General features: G+C 40.9%; 1 protein-coding gene across 5 annotated transcripts in view; it reads right to left on the reverse strand.

Moving 5' to 3' along the window:
- NFE2L2 (NFE2 like bZIP transcription factor 2) overlaps nt 1–27,105 on the reverse strand; it is a 127,160-nt gene that overhangs the window by 68,268 nt on the left and 31,787 nt on the right. For all 5 annotated transcript variants that reach the window (XM_081050989.1, XM_081050978.1, XM_081050983.1 and 2 more), the window contains one exon: nt 21,607–21,730. The gene's annotated coding sequence lies outside the window, so the exon portion shown is untranslated. The remainder of the gene's footprint in view (nt 1–21,606; nt 21,731–27,105) is intronic.

Consider the following 27,105-nt stretch of genomic DNA (forward strand, 5'->3'; position numbering starts at 1 on the left):
AGGCTACCAGTTGGAACAGATTTCCACAGGGGTAGGCCCCCTTAAAGCAGCCCTGAGCTGCATCTTATTCTCTAACTTCCAAAGTAGCCAAAGGATTTGGTTATCCCACAGGCCTCTGAGATAAATATTTGATTGTCCTCCCAGGTTTGAAAGTTGTTCTCTGGGGACAGCCCAACCTAATTACTCAATGTTTGCAGGCAGAAGTGTGGACTAAACATCAGTACGTGAGTTCCTTTTCTACGTTATCTGCGGTTTCTTGAATGACTTTTTAATTTATACAATAAAGTAGTAGCCTATTTGCTACAAACAGCATTTGCTAAAATGCTACAAATGGCATTTTCTAAGTATATTTCAAACTCTAAAAAAAGCGTTCTTACAAATGAATAAAAGTTTGAGTTTCAAAAAGTGTTTTACACAAGGAAAAAGAAAAACAATTGAGGAGCTCGTTATTAGTGCCATTTGACACAGACTGGTATTGGGTGAGTTTTGTAAGATAATAAAATTTGATGCTGTGGTATCTGGTCACTAAAAAGTGCTCCATTTGGGGAGGAAATGAGATGGCGCTAAGAAATAAAGTTCAGTCATGAAATCTTGTTGCCTTTGGAAAAGAGAATGAACCACTGGGTGCCTACCAGCCAGGTGAAGGTAGAATGACAACTACAGATACGATTAATTTTTTTTTATTTTAAATATAGTTTTCTATATTACAAGAGGAATGGGTCCTCATTATTCAAATGAAATATGACTAAAGAGAGAGGGGGAGAAAGTAAAAAACACCTTAGTACTGCCACTGATTACTAACTTCTGCACTGGCTTTCTATAGTTTTAGGAATTAATGTCTAAATTAAGGGAGGAATGAGAATTAACCTTGAGAGTACGTTAAGTCACTCAGTGTTGGAATAGAATGTTTCTTCCTAAGCTGGGCATCTAAATGAGGTAGTTGTATTTAAAAGCCATGTTATTTAAATGTAAAGAAAGAAAAGTAAAGAGATCTGTTAAGACTAGAATCACATTCCGCATGATTAGATACTGAAAATATGAAAAGCACTCCGGACCGGAAATGGGTCACATTCACATCACTTCTTTCAGATTTACTTTGGGTTAAGTTCAAGCTAATTGAAAGAAAAGTCAGGCTGAAATCACCACACCATTGAAACTGTTTTCTTGCTCTTCCGCTCCTTCTCTCTTTCTCCCCTTTCCTTCTTCCTCTATTCTTTCTCTTTTGCCTTTTGCCCTTATCGAGTTTAGGAGAATCCTATGAAACTAAGTGCAAAAGGGTGTGAAGATACTATATTAACACATTTGTATCTATCCTTCAATAACTTTTAAAGTTACCAAAATACATCCATACAAGTGAAAGAATTCAAATAGTACAGAAATATAAAATAAAAAGTAAAAATCTCCTTTTCCCATCTTCTCTCACTCCTCAGCATTCTTCCACTTTGAGAAGTGGAAGCAAGACCCAGAGTTGGGCTGGGGGGTGAAGTCAAAGTGGAGTTGCTTCTTGTACTTTTTATAAACTGTGTTCTTTGTGAGTGTGTGTTTTAAAATCATTTCAGTGGGATTTGGAGAGCAAGAGGAGATTAATACATATGCTCAGTCCACCATATTACACTAGAAGCCCTTTAGCAGTTTTTAAAGCTACACTTACATTCACACATTTATTTACTTTACAAAAATGGAATCATTGAGCACATTTCAGTTGGTTACCTGTGTTTGTCCTTAATAATTCTTAGACACCCTATCACATAAATATTTATCTATAATATTGCTTCAAATATAAATAGTATGTATTATATGGATGTCTTTATTTAACTAAACTCTTATAGTTGGATACTTAGGTTGCTTTTACTACTCTGTATGATGAACATAGGTTGGATGATCTGCCTAGTAACTCAATCTTTGCATATTTACTTAATTACTTCCTAAGCATAGAGTCCTAAAATTGAAATTGCTCACAAAAACATATGTACATTTTAAAGGCCTTTGAGTGCACTGGGCACAGTTGCACTACTGTTCTTACATTTTAACTGTGCAGTCTGGAACCTAACAATGAATTTAGCTTCTTTTCTAGGGTGGGTCACTACTTCAGCCTGCTTTCGTGTCAAGATCTGCCTCCTCTTCCAAAGTGGGAGTTCCCAGCATCAGGCTTGTGGTAGTGGAAACATAATCCTCCTCTTTCTAAAAACTGGCGTGAGTCACTATCAGCTTTCCTTTCTCCGCCCTTACTCAGTCCGTACACATCCCTGACTTTTTTTTTTTTTTAATTGGGGAAGGGGAACAGGATTTTATTGGGGAACAGTGTGTACTTCCAGGACTTTTTTCCAAATCAAGTTGTTGTCCTTTCACTCTTAGTTGTGGAGGGCACAGCTCAGCTCCAGGTCCAGTTGCCATTGCTAGTTGCAGGGGGCGCAGCCCACCATCCCTTGCGAGACTGGAGGAATTGAACTGGCAACCTTGTGGTTGAGAGCCCACTGGCCCATGTGGGAATCCAACCGGCAGCCTTCGGAGTTAGGCACACGGAGCTCTAACCACCTGAGCCACCGGGCCAGCACCCCCTACCCTTTTTTTAAAGACATGGAATCCAACCTAAGGGTTCCAATGGAGTGAAACTGGAAAAAGGCATCTGTTCTAGGTCATTCTTGCTTTCAGATTGGAATTTACTTCATCTCTTAAAATAGAGCTATTTTAATATAAGCTGTTATTTTAAGAGCTAATTTAAGAAATCTTAACCATTATAACAAAGTAAAAAAAATTCTCCACAAGTCTTTAAAAATTATTAGCAATAAAAATTGCTATTGTTTTTTAAAAAGAAATGAAATAAATTTGGGATGGACAGTTATTTTGACAGTAAGATTAATGTCGATTCTTTGATACCTGGGGAGATTCGCCATCTGATCTGTGTTCCTTCCCACTTGAACACCTGACAGGTTTCACAGACCTTCCTGGGCAGGAAGAAAACCCAGCACTCGGGCGCGCACACACAAACCCTACCACCCACACTCCTCTTTCTGTTTTTCCTGCTATGCCCACCACCACCGCCAAAGTCTAGCAACGGTTTTAAAATATGTAATGTGATCATACAGCTGGCTGGTCAGCGTATTTTCTCAAAGGAAATATAGAAGTAAATTTTCAAAATCTATAGTGATATATATATATATATATATATATATATATATCATTAATAAATATTAATTATCTATAACATAGATATATGTATGCTGCTTTAAAATTTATAAAGTACTTTCACATATCTCATGTCATCTCATAATATTCCTATTAAATAGGTATATTTAACAAATAACAAACCTGAGGAGGTTTAAAAATTCCTCAAGACAAGTTTAGGGTTCCCTTTTATTTCAGTACTCTCTCTTTCCTGTAGGTGCCATGCCCAGGGGTCTCATCCCACTGAAACTGCTCTTAATCTGAGGAGGAAGCAATAAGACGAGCTGATGACTCTCTGGGGTTAGGGATTCTGTTCCTTCTCATGAAGCCCTGACATTCTGCTTCCCTTGGGGACCAGGCTTCTACACCTGACTGACTTGCTGCAGCAGAGAAAATGGCGCTGATTTTCGCTTCTGTAGGACTAAACTCATGGTCACAGAACTCTAGGATGAAACGTTCCAGTCTCCTAGTTCTCACAGTAGGCCATCTTACTTTCAGCTCATGAGGGATTAATTTTCAGGGCACTCCAGATACACAAAGGTAGTTAGAACTTTGAAAAACAATGCTATAAGGTCTTAAATGATTGCTTCCAGAGAGCTGTTTTCCCTGAGGTGGCAAGAGGCACTAATTTGCTCAAGTTGAAACCTGGGGTCAGGAAGAAACTTTTACTTCCATCTGAAAGAGTGAAGAATAGAGGAAATACCAGAAGTTCCGCTTTAAAATAGCCAGGTTTATAAGTTAAGGTACCTAAGAAATGCAAAGAATGTAACATGGTCACATGGTAATCAAGGAGTGTCACCAGACTGAGTTCCAAAAGTGGTTTTTTTTGGAGGATATGTACATGTTTTTCTATAAAAATCTTATATATAATGGTCAAGTGCCAGGTTCATCTCTAAAACCTATCAAAACTATGCTGACTCTAAAATGGTACTTTCAACTCCCCCCAATTCCATCCTCGTTCTAATCCCTGTGGAAGCCCTGAGTGTACTGGAGAATTGGGAAATTGAGACGAGACCCACAGAGTCCTGAGGAGGAGTGTGGGTGGAGGTGGGCCCTCCACGGGTCAATAGCTCTCAAATGAGCATAAGGGAAACTTGCTATTTCTGGGAGATGACCCAGAAAACAGGACCATCAAAAACAATAACTGTTCATATGTCGGAGTCCAACGTATTGAACTAATGGGTTAGGGACTGAAGGACTTACTTTTCTTTCTAATTAAGTTAAATTCCATTTGTGTTTCCTATGAACTCTTGTACTTCTTTTGCTCCTTATCCCATTTAATCATTAAGACTTGTGTTGGACATATAGCTGGTGCCTAGAAATACTTGCTTCATGAATTGAATAAGATTAATAAGGTGACTGACATGCCTTGGTGTGATGGGTCTTTGCAAAGATAAATTCTGGAGGCAAGTGGAGACGACAATGAGATGTTTGTCTAAGATCTGAGAGGCAGGGCAAGGGTGGGCCGGTGGATTATAAATGAGCATTCACACAAAAGAAGAAAATTAATCCATAGCAAAAGCTTCATCACTAATGAGATACAAGAGCTTTGGGCATACGTGTATTACCTAAACTCAATGTCTTCATCTATAAAAGGTAGGTAATAATAGAAACTATAATATATGGTTATTATGAGGCTTAAATGAGACAATGCATATAGAGTAATTAGAGGAGTGGTTGACAAATAGGAATTGGGAGAACCTAGGGGCAAAGGCTATCAGGTGCATCTATGCATACAGCATGGTCAGACCTCTAGGCGACCCAGAAACAATAGAAGGTTCCTCGCCATAAAGGGGCCCTCCACGTATATCACTGCGAATTTGTTATGGACCAGCTAGGAAACCCACCCTATTCCAAAAGCTTTAGCACTATAGAAGATCCTGAAACTGTATAGCATGGCTTGGAAATGACCATTTCAGTATGACCTGAAATGAGTAGTGTTACTTTTCCTAATAGCCCAGAGATATGGAGGCATGAAATTGAGTTGAATAATTGAGTTGAATAATAAAAATACTCTGCTACAATTACAATAAAACTGTTTGGCCATATCTATTTGAGCTGAACAGATGCATTCCCTATATTCCAGAAATTACACTCTCATATACCCAGTGGAAATGCACACTTATGTCCACCAATGTTCGTAGTGACACTATTTATAATACTCCCAAACTGGAAACGACCCAAACGTCTACCTGCGGGAGAGTGCATAAATTGTGTTACTCATCCAAAGGAACACTATACAGCAATGAAAATGAGGAGACTGTTGCTATACACAATATGGGTGATTCTCACAAACACAATGTTGAGTGAGAAGAGCCAGTCACAAAGGAGTACATACTTATCACCCCACTGTGTGCAAGGTTCAAATAGGAAAAATCGCTCTATGGCATTTAGAAGCCAAGGTGGCAGTTACTTTCAGGGAGGATAATGCCTAGAGAAGAGCATGAGGGGGCTTCTGTTGTGCTAGTCATTTCTGGCTCCCAGTCTGGGTGCTGGTTACATGGATGTGTTCACTTTATGAAAATTCATCAAGCTGTTTGATTATGATTTGTGCTTTCTTCTGTATGTATGTTCTACTTCAATAAAAATTGACTTAGAGTTTAAAAAAGAAACACACCCAACAACTGTAATTCTTAGACTTCCCTGCTAGTAGGATTCTGTATAGATTTTGCCAATCAGATATGACGATATGAAATTTGGAAGGTAAAAGGAAGACAAAGGCTACTTTCACTGCCTATTAGTTTTCCCTGTTAGTTGTTGGTGTGCGTGCTACATTAGATGTGACTTTCAGGGATCAGACTTTCTGTGTCTCCGTATTGCCACCAATTCCATTGGTGAGAAGTGGCTGTGATGTTGGCAGTGGTCTCCATAGCTTGTGGGCCTCTACATTGTTGCTGTGTTGTAGGACGTGGAAGCCCAAGGGCAGTTCTCTCTAACTCTGTTCTTCTAGCCCTCCTAATGGCTCTGTAAGCGTATAATTCCTTGTATTCAATGCCTGGAATGGTGTCTTCACTGAATCCCAGCTGATAGATCAACTAATAACACAAGTGATAGGCAATGGAGTAGGAGTACAGTTGGTTTTAAAAGTGTTTAAAAAGCAGTATTACCAATGGCAATCCTATCACCTAGGGTCATCGTTATCACGATAAAGTTCTGTCTTAGAGCTAACCTAAATTTATTCCAATGCACTGTAAAGTCATTTACTTCAGAGGATATATTAATTTCTGCTGCAATTCAAAAATGATTCATAAGGCATCCTTTGTCCTTTCTTCACAAGCTAAAGTCACCAGTTCCTTGAATTTTTCTTTATGATTTGCAGTTCTTCCTAGATGTGGCTATTTGAGTAAAGTACTCATGTAAGGACTGCCTACTCTGGTAGGATTAGCTGTCCGTTTCTTCTGGTTACATGCCCAGGTTCATACTTGCTTATCTAACCAAAGCCCAGCACTGCTGACTCAAGTTTGGCTTATGGTCCAAGTCCAGTATCATGTCATTGTTAGCCAAAACTTCCCATGGATTGAGGTAGACTTGTAGAAGATTGAAAAATGAAACTTGCTAGCCACAAGCAAGAATGTCTACCTGGCCTTCTAATACAGAACAATATCAAATATAACAGCTTATAAACAATGAGAATCAGCAGCCTAAAGAAAACTTAGTTAACAGGCGAAGAGGGATTACTGAATTGTGGAATTATACAGTTAGAAGGGACTTCAGAAATAGTCTATACACAAAGGGTGCCAAAAAAAAGTATAAACATTTTAAGAAAGGTGTCATGCAGGGGACCCTGCTCGCTGCGCCATTTGTCATGCGGGTCTCAGCTCCCGCTCCCCACACAAGAACGCAGGACATGATGAGGCCAAACAGGAACACCCACGGAGCCATAAGTAGGGGAGTCATATCACTATATTCTCGCTGGCGGCTGGGTTGGAGACACAGGAAGCAGGAACCACACTGTTCACAACCCTCACTGTTCCGCTTGCAGGCTCAGCCACCATCTTCTTGCTAGCCCCAATTTTTCTGCTAGCGTAGCCACAGCAGTTATATTAGTGGGCAATGGCTCACTGGTTACAGCTGACAGCCAACTAGCCACAGCTGATGGCCATCCAATCACAGTTGATGGCCATTTACTACCTGAGCCAGCACCTTTCTATGTGAGGCCAAGAGCCTTGAAACTGTTTTCTGGGGCTCTGTTCCCACAAAAGGAAAAAAACTATTAAAATTGTAACAATATATACCAATAACAAAAGATAAATACAAGTCACATTTGCCTGCTGCAATTACAAGAGGTGCTCAAAGTGGTTACCATCAGTATGCAGACACTTTTGATTACGACTAACTACAGCTTGAGCAATGCTGACTAAAGTGAACGCTTGTATACATTGTTTTGGCACCCCCGGTGTCCTAAGAAACTGAAACTCAGGTATTTATACAGCTTCTAGTCAGCGCTTAGTCTGAATATTCCTGCTGCTCAAGGTGTGGCTTCCAAACCAACAGCACCAGCACCACCTGGGAGCTTGTTAGAAATACAGAACTGCAGGGCTCTTCAGGACCCAAATCAGAATCTGCATTTTAACCAGACCCCCACTTGTATGCATGTTAACATCTGAGAAGATATGGGCAAAAGCACCACAGGTTCTTGTTCGACTGTATAAAATCTTACCAAAATTATATTACATAGAAAACCTGATCTCCTTTGGGCTCGGCCTGTGTTATTACAGGTCCTGGTCTATTAGATTGTTTCAATAGCTAGATTAAAGAAAAAGAAAAAACTCTTTCTACAGATCTCTGGAAAAAGAGGGCCTATTTGAGCTGTGCTAGTTTTTAAATGTACCCATTCAGATTTTAATCTGCTAGAAAAATTAATAGCCTATTTGGTGGTAGCATGTCCTACAAAAATAAGTGCAATAAAGTGAAAGTATTTAAATGGATATTTACACAATGCAGTCATCAGTGATTTAGTTTTCAATTACACGAAGGTAATTACCCTAGAATCCACCTCATTCACCCTTCCGTGAGAAAATGCTGGAGTTGCTGATGCTTTCAGGCAATGACTGATCTCCATTCCTTGTTGGCCAGGACCTGAATTCATTTACTTTAAGCAGTTTAGGGTGTATACTAGGAATATAAATGATGGAAACACCCTTTGTGACCCTTCTCACAAAGGAAGTCGTGTCACTGTTGAGTTGCAAGGGATGTGCCACAGGCCCAGCCCCTCAGGCTGGGGAGGGCTCCCCTGGCCTGCAGATTTGGCCCGTGAGGGGAGGGTGGAACTGGGCAAAGGAGTGCTCCACAGCTAGGCTCTTCCTACAGCAGTGGCTCTGAACGTTGCCATGCAGAGGAGGGCTTCTGGGTGCTGGCAATGTTCTGTTTCTTGATCTGTGTGCTAAGGTTACCTGGGTGTGTTCAGTTTGTGAAAATTCACTGAGCTGTTCACTTAGAAAAGATACACTGTTCTATATGTATGTTATGCTTCAATAAAAACATTAAAAAGTGCAGAAAGTTAGAGTTGCACAAGAGCAGATTTCTATCTTCTCTTCCTCGTATTCAGATGTAGTTGGTCTCTGTCCCTTACTTTGAGAAACACTGCCCAGAGCCATCGAGGGAGCTACCATCAGGGAAAACTGATGAGCAAGCTTCATTAACTCAGCATATTCATTCGCAAAGGTGGAAAAGCACAAGCAAACAAGTAATAATGCCTCATGCAGGGTGCACTGTGTTCTGGATGCTATGCAAACACATCCTGCTGGTCTTCCTAACATCCGCGGGAAGACAACATGATGTCCACCTTACGGATGAGGCAAACGGCACCCACAGATAGGTGAGGCTAAGCTGAGAGTCCATGTCAGGTCTCGGAGGACCAAAGCCTGTATTATTTTCACCAGTGCCAGTTCTGGGCAGCCTGAAAAAGTTAGTAAGTTATGAGAACAGCTCGAGGGAGTCAGAGTGGACAGAGAAGGAACGCAGGGCTCTTGGCCAAGGTAGTAGGTGGTCATTAAGGGCAGACTGCAAATAGGTACAGCTAGTCTTTTTAGAATCTTCCGGTGAGTAAAGGCAGAGTCTCAGTGGCAATGCCCTAAGGCTAAGCCCATGGGAACTCCAAGCACCTGGAGAGCGTTCTGGACCATGTCCCAAACCTGGCTGAACTTCACAGTCACCTGGGGAAGGTTTGAAACATACAGGTTCACTGGCTCCACCCTAGAGAGCCACAAGTAGTTCGTTTGGGGTGAGGCCTGAAAACTTCTGTGAAAACCTCCCCAGGTAATTCTCACGATCAGCTGGATTGGGGAACCCCTATCATAGACACACTGGCCACATGAAAGAGTGAACCTGGACGTAACCTGGGTAGTAGCTCATCACAAGCCAACAAGGTGAAAGCAAAGGGCCCATCGCGGCAAGTCCTTGCGCTGAATACAAGTAACTAGACGGCAGGCCAAGAAACAAAGCAGAATGAAAGGAACCTGCTCTCAGGAGATGGGAACTTGTGAGCGGTGTACGCCTGAAAATAAAAAGCCTCCACCTGCTAGGTCCCAGGCATTACACTTGAACTAGAGTTCCTTCCTCTAGCCTTTTCATAAGGAGAGCATCTAAAAGGTTATTTTTCTTAGGTATGATAAAAATAAAACATAAATAGTAAAGCAAGTTAACATCTCAGATCGCAATCTGAACACCTTGGTCTAGGCTGTTTTTAGTTTAGATATTTGAGAATGTTGAACAGAACAAAAACAGACTTTGCAAAATTTAAGGAGACAGTGTTGCAAAGGTAACGAGATCCAAAGGCACCTTCCCCCACCGGCATCAACCCGAACTGGTTTATTCTAGATTTAAACTATGACCTTGAACAACTCAGATTTCCATTTGACCCCGTTTATTTACTGGTGAAAGTACAGAGGTGATTATGTACAGTCAATAACTTTCCTATCTCATCTGTCAACGAGAATAAATAGCTAAAACTGATAAGTTGATAAAGTGCTTTTCTTATTGGAGAGTTAATAACTTACTCTAAAGTAGACTTTAATTACTAGATCTTGCTAACAACTGACATATGAATTAATTAGCTTAAATCCTTGCCAAGTTTAATTTCCATACAAGTTTAAAGAACTACATAGCACTCAAACCTAGAGGAAATATTAATGATATAAATGATAGAACACAATTAAGTCTATTATTCATCAGTATAAATGGGAACAAAGTACAGTGAGCAGTAAAATAAGCCTAGAATCGGAGCTAATTGGATTTACAAAAACCACCTCAACCCAAAACATGTTCTCAGCCTAAGCCCTTGTCTCTTTTGAGGAAACAATTTGTGTGTCTCATGTGGAAGATTATAGTCCCATGTTTTAGTTCTTTCTCCATGTGCAAGTGGGGAAAGAGATCTTTTAGCAGAGAAATACATTGTGGGCCCGAACACTAGAGAGATGACCAATCTTCATGAATTTTATAAAGTTAGCATTACTCTTTTGCATAAGAAGAAAAAAAAATAGGACAAAAAGAGAGAATTAGAACACATACCCAGGCATTAAGATTTTTTGTGTGTCTTCAGTTTCTCAGTTTATTTAGATTTCTGTTCCCTGTGTGAGTGAAATGCCTCTAAAGGAAAAGAGTGCTTTTAGCTGCAAGTAGAATTTTTCTAAATGGCTGTAGGAGAAGAATACAATTGTAAAAGGAGCTTTTATTCTGAAGTTTTTGATGTAAAAGTCATAGTAACCTGAGATATGACCTATTGCTTATCCTGTTAGAAAAGAAATTATAGATATCAGGAAAGAGGTATTTTAAAAACTCATACAACCTCACACTTATGGTCAATTGATTCTTGAAAAGGGTTCCAAGATAATCCAATGGTGGAAAATAGTCATTTCAACAATGGTTTGGGACCACTGGATATCCCATGCACAAGGATAAAGTTGGACCTTTACCTCACACCAAATATAAAAGTTAACACAAAGTGGAATAAAGACCTAAATGTAAGAGCTAAAGCTATAAAAGTTTAGAAGAAAACATAGGCATAAATCTTTGTGACCTTAGGTTAGTCTATGATCTGCTTGGATATGACACCAAAAGCATAAGCAACAAAAGAAAACATAAACAAATTTGACTTCATCGGAATAAAACCTTTTTTGTTTCAAAGGACACCAGCAAGAAAGCTATAGAATGGGAGACAATATTTGCAAATCAAATGTCTGATACTAGATTTGTGTCTAGAATACATAAGGAACTTTTATAGCTCAATAATGAAAAGACAAATAACCCAATGTAAAGATGGGTAAAGGATTTGCATAGACATTTCTGCAAAGAAGATAATACAAATGGCCAATAAGCACACGAAAAGATATGCACAGCATCATTAGCGTTCAGGGAAATGGTCATCAAAACCACAATGAGATACGACTTCACACCCACTAGGATGGCTAGAATGAAAAAGACAGATAATAACAAGTGTTGACAAGGAAGTGGAGAAATTGAAACTTTCATTCATTGTTTGTGAAAATGTAAAATGGCACGACCCTTTAGGAAAACATCCGGGCAGCTTTTCAAACGGCTAAACACAGAGTCACAATATGATTTAGCAATTTCCATTTTAGGTATATAACCCAAGAAAAATGAAACCATATGTCCACACAAAAAACTTGTATACAAATGTTCATAGCAGCATTATTCATCACATCTGAAAAGTGGAAATAGCATAAATTCCATCAACTGATGAATGGATAAATACAATGTGTTACATCCATGCAATGAAATATTATTCAGCAATGTACTGATACATGCTAAAACATGGAGGACCCTTGAAAACATTAATGCTAAATGAAAGAAGCCGGTCACAAAGGACCACCTAAGATTCCATTTATATGTAATGTCTGAAGTAGGCAAATCTATAGAGATAGAAAATAGATCAGTAGTTGTCTAAGGCCGGGGAAGGGGGTATTGGAAAATTGGGACTGATTGATAAACACAGGGACAGGGTTGCTTTTGGGTATGATGAAAATGTTCTAAAAGTCACTGTGTGATGATTGCACATACCTGTAAATATACTAAAAACCACTGAGTTTTATTCTTTGGGTGAATTGTATGGTATGTGAATTATATCTCAGTAAAGCTGCTTATTGAAAAAAAAGTAGAAGAGACATTTTTTCACATCCAAATAAGTTATTTAAGATCCAGTGCATGATTCTTTATGCTTTCTCTTTCTCCGCCAAGCCAATCAATCATAGGAGCACATATGGAAAGGAAGGCGCTGTAAGACCAAAGCAGCTTAAATACGGAGAAAACACAAGAAAGGAAACTGTTCTGGAGAGTCACCCAGACCTACAGCTGACTCTGAGTGAAAGAGAAATAAAATTTTGTGTTTAAAAAAAACAAACTGTACCTCATCTGGATTTTAAAGTTGAAAGAAGATTTAGAGATCATTTACTTAGTCTAGGGATTCTCAGCTCCTTAGTATTATTGATAATTTGGGTTGGATAACTCTCTGTCGTGGGGAGCTGTCCTAAGCACTCACTGTAGGAAGCGTAGCAGAATGCCTGGCAGCCTCCAGTTGTGACAAACAAAAATGTCTCTAGACTTCGCCAAATGTCCCCTGAGGGTGGCAGCTAGGGGTGGGGCAAAATCCCTGTTCCCCTTGCCTGTGGAGAACCACTGACTTAGTCTAACATTTCCCAAAGAGTGTTCCTTAGATTATTGGTTTTGCCCCTTGATGCAGAAGAAAAGGGTTTCAGAGTTTAGTAAGTTTGGAAACCAGTAAGCTCAATAAATGATTTGTTGGCAGATTGCAAACTACTATTAGGAAGGTCCTAGCACAGACTCTCCCAAGAGGTCACCTCCTATTCTGAGATTCAAGATGTAGTAAGAGGGCGTGTCAAGGTAAAACTGGAGCGATAGGAGCAGGCATGTAAAGCAATCCGGAGGCTCGCTCCCCTTCTTCTCTGTAGTTTAATGACTGTGCATTTTCAGCTTTACCTGATTCTACTCCTCTAATTAAGTCCTGATAATGAAGGAATGAAGATATAGTGCACGGAATTGCAGAACAGGCCTCAAATCTAGCCTTAGTCAGACTGAATGTGTCAGTAAGCATCTGGAACACATGAAAAAGATGTGATAGCATTTTCAGGATCAAAAAGGATATGTGAAGCTCTGTTCCAGTGTTTGCTTATCTGATAGGGCTCATACTTAAGGACCAGCTGTGGACCCCGAATGTCATAGTAGGATAAAAATGTTCACAGATTCTTTTAGGAAATGCAGCTTAAATATCAACATTAGTAAAACAGGGACACACACTCTATCAATGGATATTCAAAGATATTAAAAACTGGAGAAAGGGCTTAGGCTACCAAAACTTTTTAGAAATCCAAACAGGATTTTTAATGGATTTTTATTTTTTACCATCTTGGGATGCAATTTGGGTGTAACTATATGTCAAATAAACTCAGAATAATAATTTTGAAGAGCTTCTCTTCACAACAGGTAAAGAACACATTGCGGGAGCCAGGTCTGCCTCTAACCGAGGGACCAAGGGCAAGAGTCAAATAGAACTCTGCATTCCACCTCTCTAAGTATGTAAAGTTATAAATAAAATATGTCCTGTTCTCCTAACTTGATAACTCTATCTTCCTGACGACCTGAAGGCCAAGTATGAATGTGGAATTCTTGGAGTCCTTGGAGTTCTGCACCAGGATATGGAGGCATGAGGGGGGCTGGAGCCTAAGCGGAAGCTGCTCCCGTTCTCTTCCCACCCCCGGCTCTGACTGAGAAGGACCTCACATGCACGAGTGTGATGCCCCAGCCCACATGTCCATGCTCTGTGCCCACTTCCCAGGCTCCCCTTGGCCATCATCAGGCAGAGGCATGCACACACTAGTGGCACAGTCTGCCCTTGGGAACACGGGGCTGGGGAAGAAGTGGAGGCAGGCCTTGGAAGTGGGCTTGGGGCATCTGGGTAAGGCGCTCTGAGGTGGTCCCAGGTATCCAGCGCGTGGTCTGGAAGGGACGGACATGGGTTCTGAGTGGGCGCATCCTCTCGACCCTGTACCCTGTGGCGAGGGGCACAGCAGGAAGAGTCAGGCAGGGCCCTAAAAGCCGAAAAGATGGGATCAGGGGGAGCCACACATTCTGGAATGCGGTAAGCAGTCTAAGATGCATAATCCTGGCACGTAGCTCAGGCCTGCTGCTGCAGGAGAAGGGAGGCCAGACCCAGCTTGTCCAGACAAGGAAGATGCATCATGTCTCACTTGCCCTGGAGGGTTCACAGAAGCTTATCAATGCTCAGCAAAGCCGAACAGCCGGATTTAAACGCCAGTTTAGTTAATGAGTTCAAGGGGAATTCACTTCATGGAGAAAATGTCTGGAAGATTCTGGTGTTTATCCTCCTTGTTGAGACCCTGCTACCTCACCCGTCACTGTTATACTGCTAAGGACCCATCAGCCCTTTCTTGCCATCCTCTCAGCCTATTACTAGTGTTGACAATTTCAGCAATAATCCTGATAGATGTCCTCATTTCCTTGGTCCTTCATCCATTCCTGTCTTCCTAATCCTCAGACCTGAATGAAATTCGCCATGCAGTACTTTCTGTTTCTGCTCCAAGACAGAAGACATTGCTGGAGAAAATTAGAAATCTGATCTAAGCCAATGTCAGCTGGTGATTCCAGCTGAGTCCTCACTACTAAAAGTTAATTCTCTAATTGTTCAGTCAAGGCAGGTGCCTTCCTACCACATTCCCCATGGCTCCTTTTCTAAATCTTTCCTACTTCTCTCAAGCCCCGATCCCACCTCCTGCACATATCACGTTCCCATCTTGCTTAATAGAAGAAATAAAAATCTACAACGTGAACCCCCTCTCTCTGCTCAGAGACAGTTAAACAAGACATTTCCTCTTCTCCTTCCCTCTCACTTCAGAGGAAAAAGGGAACCCTCTCCTTTCCAGTGTTTGTTTTCCTGTTGGGTCCTGGAGTCAGGGGATTCCTACTCCCTACAAACATTGCATCGTGCATGGTCCCTTCTTTGTTCTACATCTTCTGTTTCTTAGTAGGCTACTTTTCTTACTTACTCTTCACTAGATCGAAACATACAATTTCTGGACCAATCTTCTACTCTCCTTCTCTGCAATCTATCAGCACCATCCTGGCTCGCTTCTGTCACTGTTGAGCCTAGATGTCATTGTCCATCACTTTGAACATGTCATCGCATTATCAATCCCCTTGCCTTTTGGTCCTTCTGCCCAACCTAAACAGCAAATCCCAAGTCTTGGATCAATCCATCACTCATTTTCTCAGCTCTTGCTATTCATAACCCAAGATATTAAAGAAAATCACACAGTTATGTCGACTAGTGCCAGTACCACTTTTGGTCTCTAATCTCAGACTCTCAAGAGGTAATAATCCTTACATTTGTTCTTCCTTGCTTATACCTTCTCCTACTTCCCTTGTTAATAATTCTAATCCTATGGCACTCTTAATCCTTACTCTTTCACTCATTATCTTCTAACCAACCAACTTTTCTCCCTCCCTCCCTGCCTCCCTCTCTCTCTCCCTCTCTCCCTCCCTCTCCCCTCCTTCCCTCCCACCCTCCCGTCCTCCCTCTTTCACAGTCACCAATACCTATATGCACCTTATATTTTTCTTTCCTTTCTCTTCTACCCCAGTCCATTCAGTAACCACATCTTGTTGATCTTCCCTCCCAAACACCTAAACCCACCCTCTCCTCTTCATTTTGTCATTTTCTTAATGAGGCCTTTATCTCTGCCTGGCCTCATTCAATTGTCTCCCAAATGGTATTCATTGATACTAGCCTTATCTCTTTCCAGTTCATCCTAGACAGTCCTTTCAGAGGGATACTTCCTTAGGGAAGGGAAGTAGAGAGTGAGTTGGGGGTGGGGGAGAAGGGAGCAACAAAAGAGAGGAAGACTCAAAGTTTGGAAGCCAAAGAGGGATATTAAAGGGAGAATAGAAATTTTTGCCATTTAAATCCCCTCCTCTGTTTCTTCATTAAATCTTCAATCAAATTTACATTGCTCACCTCTGCTTTATGGAATTGATTTGCTTTTGGAGAAAAAATAAAGTACTGAGTTCTGCTTTAAAGCAAAAGATAGTACACAGGAGGCCTGCTAATATCTGGCTTGCGTGTTAAATTTTTCTTCATTCATTCATTTTTTTATTTAACAAATATTTATTGAACACTGAGCGTATGTCAGGCTAGGTGTTGGAGGGTGAACAGTGATCAAACAGAAACAGCCTTGCCTTAAAAGCATTTACAGTCTAGTGGGAGAGCAGACAAATCAAACAAATTAAAATATGATAAGCGCTGTGACGTGAGGAGGTTTATGGGAGTGCATAGAAAGGGGTGGGAGGGAGGTGTGGGTTTGAACTTCCCTGGGAAGGTGGCCTTTCACCTGAGACTGGAGGAATGTGCAGGATTAGCCAGGTACAGGGAAAAGTTGGAGAAAATGTTCTAGGAATGTGAGAAAGTCCAGAGGCAAGAAAGACCATGGTGAGCTCATAGAACTGAAAGAAGAGGGGAAACTGCAGGAAATGAGGCAGGAGAGGTAAACTGGAGACACATCTTAACTTGTAAGTTTAAAAGTTTAGACTTTATCCTAAAGGCAACGGGAAGCGATGGGCAGGCTTTAAGCAATGAATGACCTGATCAGATTTATGATTTTGACACAGCATGTGACAGGATGATACGTGAAGTATTAATGAAACGTACTCTCTCCATTCATCTCTCTCCTTGGGCTCTCAGCTGCCAACCTGCACACTGGCACCCCCACCAACACACACACACACACACACACACTGCCAGACTCTTTTGTCAGTAGAGTGGAAAGCACATTCATTATTGTGGAGATAGTCTGTTGCTGAGAGAGACCGGGACTCTACCTTACAAAATTCAAATACAATTTAACTCAGAATTGATGAAATCAAACTATTCACACAAATGTGTAAATGTGAACTGTGTATTTCCCCTCTGTGCTGAGAGGGGAGAAGCAATGACCCGATTGAGAAGACGTGCTCAACGACAGAGAGATGTTCTTGAATTGCTTGCTGTGGATGCAGGGGACGCGGCTGCCCCTCGGAGAGATGAAGCCACATGACAACTGCTAACCCATCACCACCCATAAGAGCCAGCAGGGCCCCCAAATCAAGTGGCCTTTGCTGGGAGGACAGACAAGAACGGCACTAGTAGCTCCTGCCAACATTAGGACCAGCCCGACGAGACTAGACAGAGAGCTCCCTGTCCATCACAACACGCAGCCACACATGGACTTCCAGCCTCTTCTCCACTTCCCTTGGCGGCCAGCTCAAGGAGAACAAAGAGTCAGAGACAGGAAGAGGGGAGGGAGGGTCTGAAATGGAATTCTGAACTGAAATACTTATGTAATCTCAGTTTCAGATGAATCACTGAATTCACTTCAGAATCGAGAATAAGTTGTCCTCCAGGAAGAAGGCTGGAGGTTCAGATTCAGACATTAATTTACTCTAGGAAAAACTGCTCCATTTTTGCATACCTGAGTGTTTGGGGACCCTCGTAACAAGCGAGGTTTCTCGCTTCAATGACATGGCAACTGTGTGGGGAAATGCCTTTTATTTTTCTTCATTTGGGGAAATGGTTTGAGAGAAAGAATGAGAACAGGAAGACCAGGGGTTTAGGCAAGGCGTGATGGTAGCAGAGAGAGGAGATAAGCAAAAGGACAGAAGAAACACAATCAAGAATTCATAGGGTGATGGGGGTGAGACGGGCTCAGTTGGTTAGAGTGCAAGCTCCGAACAACAGGGTTGCAGGTTCACTTCCCACAGGGGCCAGTGAGCTGCGTCCTCCACAACTAGATTGAAGACAATGAGCTGCCTCTGAGCTTCCAGAGGGGCGGCCAGATGGCTCAGTCAGTTAGAGTGCAAGCTCGCAACAACAAGGTTGCTGGTTCAATTCCCGCATGGGATGGTGGGCTGTGCCCCCTCCAACTAAAGACTGAAAACAGCGACTGGACTTGGAGCTGAGCTGCGCCCTCCACAACTAGATTGAAGGACAATGACTTGGAGCTGATGGGCCCTGGAGAAACACACGGTTCCTCAATAAAAAATTAAAAATAAATAAATAAATATTTCATAGTGATATGATTGGATGTGAAAGATGACTAAAGAAAGCAGTCAGGGACAAGACACAAGTTGTTTCCAGCTGCGTCAGTGTGTCGATGATAGTGCTCGGCACTCGTGAGGGGAAATTCAGGAAGAGGTGTGGGTTTGAAGAGCACATGAGTTCAGTTTCAGTTTAAGACACCTATGGAACATATAGGCAGAACTGACTAAAAGGTAGCTCTCTGGGTCTGAAGCTTCAGAGAAAGGTCTGGGAGAGAGAGAAACATCTGGGAGCATGTAGATGGTGTCATAAATGGCCGAGGAAAGAGAGAGTATTAAGGACATATCAAATGTTGCCTAAGTTCACATAAAGAGAGAACTGAAAAGCATCTCTTAAATTTAGCTACATGGAGATCACTGGTTACCTTGGAGGAAGCAATGTTGGAGAGGGTGTGGGAAGTGAGAAAGTTAAAACAGTGAGTGGAGATAACTTTTCCGAGAAGTTTAGCTGGCAAGGGGAGAGAGAGCTGTAGACTGAGAGGAATGTGGCTTTTTTTTTTTTTAACCGGAGAAGGAAGGAGCCAGTAGAGAGGAAGAGCTTGAATAGACAAGAGTGAGAAAGAATTACGGAGAGTGAGGTCAATGAAAAGTCAGGAGCAGATGGGATCCAGAGCACAGGTCAAGAGATGGGCCTTAGATGGGGGCCGGGCCATCTTTCATAATAAGAGGTAAGGTCGAGTAAAGAGGCAAGGTGGGTAAAAATGCAAGTAAGCTTATAGGTTGTCGTGGAAAACTGAGGCTGTTCATACCCCATAACTTCTATCACCTTCACCTTGTTAAGTGGGAAATAAAATCACCTACAGAGAATGATAGAATGAGAAATAAAACCCCTTACAGAGAATGGTAGAGAGAACAAACATAGGGGTCTGGAAAGAGAGAATTCCTGAAATAGCCGCTCTGGAGATTGGAAAGAAAGAGTAAGTAGGTCAGGGAAATGTGGCAGGATTGCAGGCAGCACCGAGGTCCCACCTGATGTGCTGAGCATATTAGAGCAGACCCACCTGTATGATGGAGTGGTTTTCTCCAGCAGTCCAGGCAAAGAAGTGGCCTAGGCAGACAACGGGATTCAAGGTACATGTTCCAAGTTTTGTCAGGCAGATGAAATAGAAGAATGATGAAGAAATGGAATTGAGGACACGAGTCAGAGGCTAACATTATGAAGCAATAAATCCTTCCTGGGCAGAGAAGGAAAAGGAGATGGCAAATGGATGATAGATAAGGATAAAGAAGAAAACAGAAAGAGTAGAGGTCTTAGTGAGTTTGGAAAATCGACAGTGGAAACAAATGAGAAGAACTAGAGGAACAGAAAGTCATGGGTTGAGAGGTACCCATGGGTTGTGGTTTCTTGATGACAAAATCTGGGGGTGGCCGTGGGACTGGGTGATTGAAACAAAATGGAGAAGATAATCAGATATGGAATGAAGGAAATGAGAAGGCAAGCATGCCTCATGGACCTCCCAAAGATGCCAAGTTGTTGGCAGAACTGCCATGAAAAGGAATACTGTGGGTCCATTGCCAATGTTTTCAATAAATAAAAGACACAGACAGGCAGTCAGTAGATGACAGCTGGGGTACAGAGTGTGACACACTGGCGCTGTAGCCTGGGTCACAGAAGGCAGAGAATTGAGATCCACAGAAATGGCACAAAGAACCTGACTCAGCAGCCCCACTGGTCAGGGCTGCAGAAAAAGCAGTGTTTGCGGTGAAAGCCAGGTTTCTTAGGGCTAGAAAACTAAACCATGTTTAGTGAAGAGTCTGGGGGTATCAGCGACTTTGCTGATGATGGCATGGGATTGTTGAGGTCACGGAGGAAGCATTTAGGAGGATAGGGAGGAGTGGGGGCTGAGTGAAGCAGGAGGCTTAGAGTTCATAACGGGATCACTCGCTGAAAGGGCTTCCCTCCTGGACACACCTCAGGGACATGAAGGGTCTGAGGAGTGGTGGTTTTGGCAGCTGCAAAGATGCATGAGAATTACTGGGTCTGGCCTCTCAGGATTCATTGATGTCCCAGGTGTGTCACACCTCCACGACTCCTGGTCTCAGGAAGGAGTGGGCAGAGTCAAGGCCAGGGAAAAGCTCAGAGCTCAGGCTGCTGGCCTGCAGCTCTGGCTCGTATGGGATGCTATGGTCCTTGAGACCCACACAGGCCAGGGGCTGGGTGATACTCAGCATCCCAGCTTCCTTCACTCCCTCATATTCCGCCTACCTCACTACCTCTCGGCCTGTTCATTTTTAGGGCTTGATTTTGTCTCTAAATGTAGTCAGTAACCTTCGAGCACCAGGAGTTGCTTTGGGAAAGGCAGACAGCCAGACTCACCATAACATTAACTAATTCCAACCCAAGGAGTATCAAAGGCATTCCTTCAAGGAAAGATGTGATCTTTAGAGTCATTTCTTGGAACATTTGCTTTCATTGAGAGAGAGAGAGAGAGAGAGAGAGAGAGAGAGAGAGAGAGAGAGAGAGAGAGAGAGAGAGAATTTATAAAGGATTCTGATATATTGCAAATTGATTTCCTCTTAAATATGAACCATAATCCACTTGGCCTGAGGTTGGTTCATTTAGTATGTTTATTTTCACTCCCCATGGTAGGTTTTTTAGTTTGCTTAAAAGGCAAAGGTCACACTTTAGCTTCTGCCCAGTTCATTACACATGAACAAATTTAGTGTTCTTTGAAGTGCTCTGGAGCCCTTGAAATGCCATACGTTGAAGAGGTCAGCTTCCTTATGTTCTCCCTGTCAGCAGATTTTGTTGTGAACATCTTGCTGGTAGACTCCATTTTTATTGTTTAATGAAGAGATTCAACGATGCCATGAAAATTAAAGGTTTTAAAAAATCCTTAGTGGGGCTTTGATGTAAACTAACGATCTTCTAAGTGTGTTCCACTCCTTTTCTCTTGCATTATAAATTTATCCATAAGTTACATGCTTTTAATGAAGTGTTGCCTCCATGCTAACTTCCTAAGCTTCAGTGCAGGATCTGGTGACAAGGTGATCACTTTACAGCAGGTTCAAAGCACTGGTTGACAAAAGGGTCAGTAATAGCGTCATTGTATATCTTACGTGAATCCAATACGTACTGAACAGCAGGTGGCTTGGTGTTTGGCTGTATTAGATGCCCATGTAATGTTGCAAATAACCATGCTTATACGGCGCTCTGAATGACAGGAATATTGATGACATCTTTAAGATACAGAAAACGCATCAGCATAGGAGAGACTCTGCTTAGTGGTCAGTTCCCTCATTTATTGATTTCAGTTGGTCATTCTTTCCATCCCCACATAACTGATTAAATCTATTTGAAAAAAGTTTCAACCTTCTTACCTTAGGTTGTGTTCATTTTGAAAAAAGGAAAGGTGAGTTGGGGGCAGGCTGTTGATAGCTGTTTGCTGCTGCTGAAGCCTGCCGGCTCCGAGGTTTTCTGGGATTTTTCCATCTGTGCTGCCATCTAGAGAGAAGAATTGGAAACACACAAAAATAAACTGGAAGTCCCAAGATGGAGTAGAGGGAAAATGGATACTGTATACTGATTTGTAGGAAACTATAACAAACATCAGTGAGATCTGGTGGTGATAATTTTATGTTTTTAACCACCCCCCCCGCCCCCGGCTCTCTATCCTTCTCAGATACAAAATAGGATTTGGATATCTGTTTATCGTTTTTTATGACAACATTCCAGGCATTGCTGGGGAGCCATTTCCTGGATTCAAACTGACCTCTTCTTACACAAGTAAAATTAAATTGTGTTAATGTCTGGGACCTCCAAAGTGGTGTCATTTTTTCCACTAGTTAAAACATTGCTGGAAATGCTCACGTTCTCAGTCTTGAAGAATTTGTATATAAAATAACAGTTTTTGTTTTGTTTCATTTTTGTAATTTAACAAGGGGTCCTTTGAACACACTGGGGCAGTTTCTTGAAGTCAGTGTGTTCCACAGAACCTACTAGTTTTGCAGGATATTTACAGGTAAAATATTGGTCAAACACATTTGGGGAATGCTAGGTAAAATAATTTTAAACAGTTTTCTTTAGTACAGTCAGGACTTCTGATAACTTTTAATTCACCAATGTACACTGTGAACTTGCAAGAGATGAAAAGGCTGGGCAAAGTTTCCCAAACTTATCTGACCTTGAAACTCTTGGCTTTTCATAGAACTGGTGTTGTGTGGAGCAAACTTCAGGAAACATTACAACAGGGAAGGAAAGCTGAGCTATGCATGCGCAGCATGTGCAAACACACCAGTCCTCCCCTAATCTGCCCTATTTCTTCTCTCTGTGTCTAAATATTTTTGAAGCTTTGCTTTGGTTTGAATAAAGATTGAGGAATTTAACTACTTTTTTTTTTCCTAGCAGGAAAGTTATAAGAATAGGATTTGTTTGATAATTACTACTTCAAGGTAAAACAAAATAATTTTACCTGTAACTTAGGCAAGATTTTCTCTCTGAGTTTACATGTCAAATAGAACATAAGATGGTCTTTTCACTTAGCACCTACTTAGCATGCTCTAATTCTGTACAAGCTACCATTGGGTATGTAGAACAGGGAGAGCTGAGATAAACCTGACTCTTGCCTTTGTCAAATCATTAAATATGTGGAGAGATAAATTTAGATGCAATTTACTAAAAGATCCTGTTAGAAAACAAAATTCAACTGAGTATATTTAAAGATCAAATTGGCTTTGTTCAATGATTCATGGATTGGGCAGCATCCTGTCTAGCAAATAGAGAGATGCTCTGAGGAGTTGTACGGAATGAAAGGCTTTTTTATAGACAGAAAAGAAGGAGGCATACGGAAAAGAGCAAATACTTTCAGGCAGTCATCTTCCTTTAGGGGATGAAAGAAGTCTAACAGGCGGATTACCTCACTAGTGCTGACGAGAAAATTCCAGACTGATCAATTAAGATTACATTTCTGGGAGAGGCTGAAATTACAATTAGGTTAGGTATTAACTTTCAGTTTGCTGATGTGGGGTCTTAGCACAAGTTACTCCATTTTGGGTCTGTTGTCTCTTTTTAAGCAATCCCTTATACAGATAAATAATGGTCAAACCAGAACTTTTCATCATAACTGAAACAACAGGACTTTGTTTCTGTGGAATAAGGTCAGACTCACCCACGGAAGAAAATAGCTTTAAAGTAAAGCTATTGTAGTAGCAACCATAATTAGAGGATTTCACCTTATTTATTTTTTTAATTAAAATGTCAATGGTCATGAATATTTTTGTGTTAATTCTAGAAAATGACATTCTTAGTGAAACTAACTGAACAATATTAATGCTTCTCTTTTGATAATTTTTCTGCACTTTAGGAAAAGGAATATATAATTCATACTTTTGAATCAAGAAATAATGGCTATGTTTATGAATTAATAAGGATGATGATAAAACATCACCCCTCAAATGGGATACACATTATTTTCATTTTATAGAAGCAACTGGGTTTCAGAGAAGCAAATCAGTTTATTTAATAGCTTGTAAATGGTGGGGTTGGGATTTAATTCCAGTCCTGTCTGGCACCAAATCTGTATTACTTATTTCCCTTATGGTAGGGCAGAGTAATTTTAGAAAATGTTTGTTTACTCCCTTATTTCTATAACCTAAAAATATGACTTGCCAAAGTGAAATAGGAAAAAGTTTACGTGAGAGTTAAGAGAATTATACACACACATATACAGTAGAAAGGAAGCTTTATGAGAGCACAGACCATGGGATAATATTTGTTCTCTTTACCATACTAAACCCAGGGCTTGGTACATACTTGGTATGTAGGTCCTCAGTAAAGATTTGCTCAGTGAAGTACACACAAATAATAATGCTTGGAGATAGGTGGTGGGCACACATGAATACTTCAATATCCTACTGTCTTTTTTTTTTTTTTTTTTGCAGTAGAATTCAGTTATGCATTTGTTAAGTCTTGTCTCTTCATGAAATGATACAAATCTGGTCAAATCACAGTTTCCACATTTGCAAATGTATTTTCCAGTCAAATCTCAATAATTTAATCACATTATGAGTCAACTTATGGATGACTGAGAACCTTCCCCTGCATTGTTGTTTGATCACTCTCTAACAAATTAATTCCCTGAAAATGGATAAAAGAAGTAGGTTTGAAAGAAAACTAGACTTGGGGGTGTGGCCAGTTAGCTCAGTTGGTTAGAGCGTGGTGCTAATAATACCAAGGTTACCGGTTTGATCCCCGCATAGGCCACGGTGAGCTGTGCCCTCCTTAAAAAAAAAAAAAGAAAACTAGACTTGAAGGCAAAGACTGAATATTTTTTATGTATATATTCTTAGCACCTTGCTTCATAATAGATGCATAGTACATATTAAAAAAGAAAGAAGAAAGAAAGAAGGGAAGAAAAAAGTTAGAAATCTTGGATTTTAGCTTTCAGTTGGCTATGCGAACTTGGGCCAATCATTTCTCCTTTTTGTTCCTCAGTTTCCTTATCTGGAAGGCAGAGATGTTGACCAAGTTGATCCCTAAGGTTCCTCCAGATTCTAACTGCCTGTGGAAGAGACTGGGGTCATTCTGGTGTAAAGACCACGTTTCGTTGTGTCCACTGGGGGGGTACTGTGGTACTAGTGCAATGGCTACCATCTTCCAATTTACCCAATTCTGTTTTGATATTTTTTCCTTAGTTTATTCCCCTGAAAAACATTGCTACTTTTAGCTTTCAAACTCAAATTTATACTACAAAGTATAAGATTTAATTTGGTAATGAAAGTTGAATAAACCTAGAAATAATTTAGCTCAATGACTCACATAGCTTAGCGAGGAAATTAGAATCATAGAGCTATTGGCACAGTAAAGTTATGAGATGCTAAGATTTTGCTTGGGTCAAAGGAGGGCCTTGAAACTCTTTTAAAGAAAAATAAAATGGAACTAATTCCATCTACCCTAACAACAAAAAAATAAACTTAAGAAGTGTGCCAAATCTACGTTGAGACAACCATATAACTACTCAGGAATGAAAAAGTCTTAAATGAAGAAATATATCACGTTCTGGATGAGAAGACTCAACATTGTTAAAATTTTAAATAATTCCCCAAATGTATTCATAAATGTAATACAATTCCAATCAAAATCCCAATGGGATATTCATGGAAGCATATGAGGGAGTTCTTGCATTCACTGAGAAAAATTAAGCTGAGGAGAGCCAAGAAAAAACTTTTTAACCTTTTGAGGAGAAGAGGATTTGAACCAATCAGATTTTAAAATAAATTATAAAATGGCTGAAATTAAAACAGTATGATAGTGGCAACAAACTAAACGAACAGACTGATCAGTAAAACAGAATAGCAAGTCCAGAAGCAAACACAAGTGTGGTGGGCTGGATGTGTGTGCATATGTATGCGAGTGTTTGAGTGAGTGAGTGTGTGTGTGTGTGTGTGTGTGTTGGTTACCTAGTATCCCAGCACTTCTCCCAGTGTAGAAGCTGAAGAAGCTGAGCTCCTCCCACTTTTAGATAGCAAGGCCAGTAGCATATCACTGAGGTTTGTTTAGGGGGATTTTGACATTGAATCCAGAAGGAGGGGATGCAAGGGTAAGGGTCCAGCAAGTTATTGAGAGATAGTGGTGATGTCAATAATCGAGGAGAAGAGAATGCCCGGTGGTGGCAGTGTCACTGGAACCATTCTGCCTTGACTCTTCCTGTGACAGCTCTTGCCCAAGTTCTGGCAGCATTCTAACCAGATTGTTCCTACGGTGGGCCTTGGATGAGTTTTCTGTTGCCAGCCTCTTTCGGCTCTTCTTACATGAGCCTGGTTTTTGACTTTCCCATAGATTGTGTGAGATAGCTGGTGTTCTTCCAACGAATTCCGTTCTGTGTAAGCTACCTAGAGTTGGTTTCTAATGCTTGCAACTACTAATCTTGACTTGTACAGAAGCTGATAATGAGGAGTTGGTTACGAAGAACAGACTTTTAGGGAAATCAGGAGACTTTAGTTATCCAGACTACTTATGATGTTTGAAGATAATAAAGACCCAATTAATATTGAGAGGTGGACTGTTGGGAAGCCATGAACTGTTACAGTGAAACAGCTAAAGAAATGAATGCCTGTGAACATTGGGGCTAACGTGGGCAGTGTAGATAAGACTGTGGAAGATTTAACTGTTGTTGCCACAGAGCAGTAAGAACGGTATGAGGAATTCAAGAGCTGTGTGCTGAGGTTACCCGCTTCAGTTGAAGATATTAACATGTGGAAATTTCTAGATTCTCATTTTAAACAAGAACTGAAACCCAAACTGTGAATTTGTTAAAAACAAAACAAAAAACTTGTATAGCCCTAGAAGTTAGATAGCTATAAGCCAATATTTGTACTTGCTGACTTGCAAATTAGTTGAATTCAACTCCTTACTGGGGTCTTATATGACCATATGTTAAGGTGCTGGTCCAAAAAGAGTTACATCTTTAAAATGAAAGTGCTATAAAGGGGAGGATTTGGAGAACTTAGAGAACTCCCATCCAAACTCCACTGAGCCATCCTCGCCAGCTGAACCAGTATCTCCTTTAGCTTATGAGGCACTTTTTCCTTTGTTGGAAGATACTGAAGCACCCTAGTTTGAAGGAGTTACCATATAAGAGGAGGAAGCCAATGCCCTGTTCTTACCTTGCTCTATCTTCAGATCTTTAATTAGAGTCATATTCTACTACGCTTCACGAGGTCAGCTATAAAGTGAAATTCAGGACGAGTTAGTTCAAGTATCAAAGAAATTGAAGAGCTGTGCCAATTAAAAGAATGCTGAGTGAAGAAGAGGAGGACACAATTTTAGACTGAACTGATTCTGCAAATAAGGCTTATAAGAGATTCTAGATTAACTGTTTT

Source organism: Rhinolophus hipposideros (genome assembly GCF_964194185.1).
Source record: "Rhinolophus hipposideros genome assembly, chromosome: 6".
Classification (NCBI taxonomy): Eukaryota; Metazoa; Chordata; class Mammalia; order Chiroptera; family Rhinolophidae; genus Rhinolophus; species Rhinolophus hipposideros.